Source organism: Suricata suricatta, chromosome 11 (genome assembly GCF_006229205.1).
Source record: "Suricata suricatta isolate VVHF042 chromosome 11, meerkat_22Aug2017_6uvM2_HiC, whole genome shotgun sequence".
Lineage (NCBI taxonomy): Eukaryota > Metazoa > Chordata > Mammalia > Carnivora > Herpestidae > Suricata > Suricata suricatta.
The window spans coordinates 76,170,427-76,178,184 of NC_043710.1; positions in this window are offsets into that span (position 1 = coordinate 76,170,427).

The window sequence follows — 7,758 nt, forward strand, 5'->3', positions numbered from 1 at the left end:
TTTGGGACACGTCATAGGACAGAATGATCAGTGATGGAAATAGCTCATTTTCAAAATGATAACTGATGCATACTTCTGTAAACTTATATATCTAATTACTGTTAAGATCTCTTCATGAGCATGCTTTGACGGTGGCAACTGGAAGAACACAAGACCCTTCATCAATGGATATTATTTTCCCATATGACTTAGGTTCAATTGTAACCACAAAAGATATGATAAAGCCCTAATCCCTACTCCTTCAAAATGTAATGTTATTTAGAAATAAGGTCAGGGCACCTGGGTGGCTCAGTTGGTTAAGCATCAGACTTTAGCTCAGGTCATGATCTCATAGTCCTTGAGTTCAAGCCCCGCATCAGACTCTGTACTGACAGCTCAGAGCCTGGAGCCTGCTTCAGAATCTTTGTCTCCCTCTCTCTCTGTTCCTGCCCCACTCACATTCTCTCTCTCTCTCTCTCTCTCTCTCTCTCTCTCTCTCTCTCAAATAAATCTAAAAAAATTTTTTTAAATAGTTATTGAAGAAATAAAGACAGTGCTTAACTCAGTATGACTACTGTCCTTATAAGCAGAGAGGGAGGAGAAACAGACACGTAAGGGGAGAATGTCATGATAAAGGCATAGATTGAAATTATGCAGTTACAAACCAAGAAATGTCCAGGATTGCATGCAAGCCATCAGAAATTATGAAGAGGCAAGGAAAAGTTCTCCCATATGTGTTTTAGAGAAAATATGAATTTGCTGACTTCTTAATTTTGGACTTTTAACCTCCAGAACCTTGAGACAATAAATTTTTGCTGTTTTGCAATGTCTTGTTATCATGGCAGTTTGCTATGGTTGTCCCTAGAAAATAATTTGGCACACACACACACACACACACACACACACACTCACTCCCTACTCTAACTTCTCCTGTCATTTTCCATCCTCATATGTTGTTCTGTTTATATTACTAATTCAAGTAGGTAGATCCTTTCTATTTCAATCTTGGAGCTGAACTGTCTCTGACCATTTAAGACACGGCTCATGCAAAACTTCAGTTTGCTTCAAAACTTCCAGTTTTGTTTTTGTTTTTGTTTTGCCTGGCTTATTTATTCTTAGGGCATCAATTCACTTTTTATGTTTTCTGATTTTCTACAAAGATCCCAATATGTCCTTGTATTAATGTCTTCATTTAATCTTTTTATGTTATTTCTTTTAAAGTTTATCTGTTGAGAGAGAGAGAGATAGAGAGAGAGAGAGATTGAGAGTATACAAGTAGAGGAGGGGCAGAGAGAGACAGAATCCCAAGCAGGCTTTGTACTGACAGCACAGAGCCAAATGCAGGTCTTGAACTCACAATCTGTGAGAGCTCCTGAGCCCAAACCAAGAGCTGGATGTTTAACAGAGAGAGCCACCCAGGTGCCTCTAATCTCTTTACATTTAATTACCTCTCACTTGTGGATATCTTTTCTCTTTCCCCAAAAGTCTATTCTTAATTTATTTAAATGTACATGGAATCAACATTCTAAAAAACACCCTCACCTTTATATATTTTATTATTTTGGCCTCCTCTAACCAAAAAGAAAAATATTTATATAAAGTTAGAAAGGATACAGGAGGGTCTAGTATGTTTATTCTGAAAAGAGCTCTTTTTTACATATTTAGGGAAGATATCTTACAGCTACTAGGAATCGGTACTGACTTCACTCAGTGAGTTATAGTTTGGAAAAGGTTGTTATTTACATTTGAAGCCTTGACTTTTTTCAACTGAGATGTTTAAAAATGGATTTTAATAATAAACTGCAACATTGTTCACTTTAGTTGATTTAGAGCAATGTTTAGAGAACTGAGAAAGTTGATTAAAACAACTTGCTGTTGATTTGTCATCCAGGACTATAAATTTTGTAGTAGTTTAATAATTCCTTTTGCTCAGATTTAAACTAAGCTGTTCGTTTGCTCTCATTTAGGGGTTGTACAAGGCAGAAGGAGAAGGCATCTCCTCTATGAACTGTATTAGACCACAAGGCCTCACTTACAATCTGAGAATGTGTAGTAGTGTTTCAGAAACATTTCTTATCAAGACCAGCATCTTACCTTCCTTTTTTTTTCAGTATTTCAAATTTATTTTAGGTTTTTATGAGAAAAATAAGCAGATGATATTTATTCTTGAGAGAGAGACAGAGTGTGAGCAGGGGAGGGGCAGAGAGAGGGGAAGACACAGAATCTGAAGCAGGCTGCAGGCATTGACGTGTCAGCACAGAGCCCACCTCGGGGCTCGAACTCACGTGTGTGAAATCATGACCTGAGCCGAAGTTGGATGCTTAGCTGACTGTGCCACCCAGGCTCCCCTTAGCCTCCTTTCTAACAACATTACTATTCCTACAGTCCTTGGATATAGAAACTCTGAAGTTCCACTGCTTTTTCAGTTTTTTTCTCAAAAGTTGGTTTGGATATATAGATAGAGATGATATACGGATATAGATTTATACACACACAGCAGCATGCTAATTTGATAGCTCATAAGTACACTAGAAACTCAGACCCTTTTAATTTAACAGATCGCTTTTACATTGTCTATAGCACTAATGCAAGGAAGAGGTGTGATATATTTACATTAAGAAGCGTTATTTTCCTGAAAACAATCTAACTTATGTTTTCACTATTATAGGAAATAAAGATATATATCTTTCTTTATCCAAATAGATTTCAGAATAATGATAAAGCTTCTCTCTCTTTCTCTGGAGGGGAAGATGTAGCCAGAAGGATCCTAATTTGGGGGGTCACTCTTCTGTAATGGATCTCACACCACATACAGATACAATCTGTCCCTTATCATGTTGTTCTGTCAACACTGGGGCTTGGGGAACTGATACAAGCTGTTGCTCTAGCTGTTGATTTTGCAGTGAGAAATAAAATGTCTTATCTCTGACTCAGAGGCAGCACCCTTTAAAATCATGTACACACACCCCATTCACAAATACAGTATATGTTTATATGTACAGTATATAGACATTGGTTTGGATATATAGATAGAGATGATATACGGATATAGATTTATACACACACAGCAGCATGCTAATTTGATAGCTCATAAGTACACTAGAAACTCAGACTCTTTTAATTTAACAGATCGCTTTTACATTGTCTATAGCACTAATGCAAGTTTAGCTTTGGCTTAGACACATAAGGGCAGTAGCAGACCTGTCCACTGAAACTTTGCAGGCAGAAGGGAGTGACAGGAAATATTCAATGTGCCAAATAGGAAAAATATGCAGCCAATAATCCTTTATCCAGCAAGGCTTTCCCAGAAAAACAAAACCTGAAGAGTTCATGAGAGTTTAACTAGCCCTGCAAGAGATCCTTAGGGGTACTTTGTGAGTGAAATGCTGCAGAGATTACAAAGGACCAGAGACATCACTACAAGCATGAAACCTACAGGTAACACAATGAGACTAAATCCGTATCTTTCAATAATAATGCTCAATGTAAGTGAATGAAATGCCCACATCAAAAGACGTAGGGTATTAGAGTGGATAAAAATACAAGATCCACAATATGCTGTCTACAAGAAACCCATTTTAGCCTTGAGGACATGTGCAGATTGAAACTGAGGGGCAGAGAACAATCTGTCATGCTACTGGAAGTCAAAAGAAAGCTGCGTAGCCATGCTTATAACAGACAAACTAGATTTTAAACTAAAGGCTGTAATGAAGGAGGGCATTATATCATAATTATGGGGTCTACTTATCAAAAAGACCTAAGAATTAGAAATGTTTATGCACCTAGTTTGGAGAACCCAAATACATAAAATGATCACAAACATAAGCAATCTTATTGATAAGAATATGGTAATTGCAGGGGACTTTAATATTCTACTTACAGCAATGGACAGATCATCTAGGCAGAAAATTAATAAACAATGGTCCTGAATGATACACTGGACCAAATGGACTTGACAGATATATTCAGAATTTCTCATCCAGAAGTAGCAGAATACAGATTTTCTTGAGTGCACATGGAACATTTTCCAAGGTAGATCACATACTGGGTCACAAAATAGAAGATTTGATATTATACCATGTATATTTTCAGATCACAATGCTATGAAACTTGAAATCAACCACAGGAAAAATTTTGGAAAACCTCCAGATGCATGCAGATTACAGAACATCTTACTAAAGAATAAATAGGTCAACCAGGTAATTAAAGGAGAAATTTTAAAAAAACATATTGAAGCAAATGAAGATGAAATCACAACAGTACAAATCCTTGGGATACAGTAAAGGCAGTCCTAAGAGGAAATTACATTTCAATCCAGGCCTATCTCAAGAAACAAGAAAAATCCCAAATACAAAATCTAACAGCACACCTAAACGAACTTGAAACAGACCAGCAAAGAACCCCGAGGCCAGCAGAAGAAGAGAAATAATAAGTATTAGAGCAGAAATAGACAATGTAGAATTAAAAAAAAAAAAACAACAAGCCAACAGTAGAACAGATCAATGAATCTAAGTGCAGCGTTTTTTTTTTAAATAAAACTGATAAACCCCTAACCAGACTGCTCATAAAGAAAAAGGACACAGAGAACATCATGAATGAAAAAGGATAGATCACAACCAACACCACATAAATACAAACAATTATCAGAGAATACTATGAAAAAGTATATGGCAACAAGCTGGAAAACCTGGAAGAAATGGACACGTTTCTAGACACCCACACACTAGCAAGACTCAAACAGGAAGAAATAGACATTTTGAACAGACACATAACCAGTAAAGAAATCAGTTTTTTGAATCAGTTATCAAAAATCTCCCCACAGATTAGAGTCCTAGGCCAGGTGGTTCCCCAGGAGAATTCTACTGGGCATAAATATAGAGTTAATACCTATTCTTCTCACGCTGTTCCCAAAAATTGAAATGGAATGAATGATTCTAGACTCATTCTATGGAACTAGCATTACCTTGATTCCCAAACCAGATAGAGACCCCACTGTAAGGAGAATTACAGGCCAATATTCCTGCTAAACATGGATCCAAAAATTCTCAACAAGATACTAGCAAATAGAATTCAACGGCATATAAAAAGAATTATTCACTGATATCAAGTGGAATTTATTTTTGGGCTGCAAGGCTGGTTCAATATTCACAAATAAGCCAATGTGATCCATCACATTAATAAAAGAAAGGACAATAACCATATGATCCTTTCAATAGATGCAGAAAAAAAATTGACAATATACAGCGTTTTTTCTTAATAAAACCCCTCAAGAGGGGCATCTGTGTGGCTAAGTCAGTTGAATGTCTGACTTCAGCTAAGGTCATAATCTCGCAGCCAGTGAGTTCAAACCTCATGTCAGGCTCTGTGCTATCAGTTCATAACCTGGAGCCTACTTTGGATTCTGCCTCCCTCTCTTTATGCCCCTGCCCCGCTCAGACTCTGTTCTTTCTGTCTCTCAAAACAGAATAAACAGTAAAAATTAAATAATAAATACACCCTCAAGAAAGTCAGGATAGAAAGAACATATCTTAACATCATAAAAGCCATATATGAACATCCCAGAGCTAATATCATCCACAATGGAAAAAAAAACAAAACAGAGTGCTTTTCCCCTAAGGTCAGAAACACGAGAGGCATGTTCACTCTCATCACTTAACATAGTGTTGGAAGTTCTGGCCTCAGCAATCAGACAACAAAATGAAATAAAAAGCATCCAAACTGGCAAAGAAGAAATCCAACTTTCACTTTTAGCAGATGATATCATACTCTACATGGTAAACACTGAAGACTCCACCAAAAAGCTGCTAGAACTGATACATGAATTCAGCAAAGTCGTGAGATATAAAATCAATGTACAGAAAACAGTCGAATTTCTATACACCAATAGTGAATCAACAGAAAGAGAAATCAAGAAATTGATCCTGTTCTTCCACGAAGAACCACAAAATACCTAGGAATAAACCTGGCCAAATATGTAAAAGGATCTGTATGCTACAAACTATAGAAAAACATATGAAGAAATTGAAGAAAACATAAAGAAATGGAAAAACATTCCATGCTCATGGATTTCAAGAACAAACACTGTTAAAATGTCATTACTACTCAAAGCAATCTACACATTCAATGCAATCCCAGTCAAAATTGCACAGGCATTCTTTTCAAAGCTAAAACAAATGATCCTAAAACTTGTGTAGAACCACAAAAGATCCCAAATAGCCAAAGTAATGTTGAAAAAGAAGACAGAAGTGGGAGGCATCACAATCCCAGACTTAAGCCTCTAATACAAAGCTGTCATCATCAAGAGTGTATGGTAATGGCACAAAAGCAGACACATAGATAATTGAAATAGAATACAGAGCCCAGAATTGGATCCACAAGTGCATGGCCAACCAATCTTTGACAAAATAGGAAAGAATATCCAATGGAAAAAAGACAGTCTTTAACAAATGGTGCTGGGGAAAGCACCCATTTATTACAACATGCAGAGGAATGAAACTGGACCACTTTCTTACACAATACACATAAAAAAACTCAAAATGGATCAAAGACCTAAATGTGAGATATGAAATCATCAAAATCTTAGAGAAAACAGCCACAGCAATTTCTTGCTCAACACGTTTCAAAAGGTAAGGGAAATAAAAGCATAAATGAACTATTGTGATTTCATCAAGATAAAAAGCTTTTGCACTGCAAAGGAAACAATCAACAAAACTAAAAGGTAGGGCGCCTGGGTGACTCTGTCTGTTAGATGTCCAATTTCAGCTCCAGTCAAGATCTCGCTGCTCATGAGTTTGAGCCTCACGTTGGGCTCTGTGCTAACAGCTCAGAGTCTGGAGGCTACTTCAGATTCTGTCCCTGTCTCTCTCTCTCTGCTTCTTCCCTGCTTGCGCTCTGTTTCTCTCTTTCTCAAAAATAGAACTCTAAAAATTTTTAAAACTAAAACTAAAACAAACAAAACTAAAAGGCAACTCATAGAATGGGAAAATATAGTTGTGAATGACATATTGGATAAAGGGTTAGTATCTAAAATCTATAAATAATTTACCAAACAACACCCATAAAAACAAATAACCCAATGAAGAAATAGGCAGAAGACATGAATAGACACCTTACCAATGAAGATATCTAGATGACCAGCAGACACATGAAAAGATGCTCAACATCACTACACATCAGGGAAATACAAATCAAATTCACATTGAAATACCATCTCACACCTGTCAGAGTGGCTAAAATTAACTACTCGGGAAACAACAGACACTGGTTAGGATGTGGAGAAAGGGGAACCCTCTTGTACTGTTGGTGGGAATGCAAACAGGTGCAGCCACTTCAGAAAACAGTGTGGAGATTCCTCAAAAAATTAAAAATAGAACTACCTTACAACTAAGTAGTAGCACTACTAGGAATTTGGCCAAAGGGTACAGGAGTGGTGATTTATAGGGGCACAATATTTGTAGCAGTACTTTCATCAATTGCCAAATTATGGAAATAACCTAAATGTCCATCAACTGATGAATGGGTAAAGATGTGGTTTATATATAAAATGGACCCCTACTCAGCAATGAGAAAGAATGAATTCCAGCCATTTGCCACAATGTGTATGAAAATAGAGGGTATTATGCTAAGTGAAATAAGTCAGTCAGAGAAAGGAGGTATCATATGTTTTTACTCATATGTGGAACTTGAGAAACAAACAGAAGACCTTGGGGGAAGGGAAAGGAAAAAAATAGTTTTAAACAGAGAGGAAAGGAGGCCAACCATAATAGACTCTTACAACCA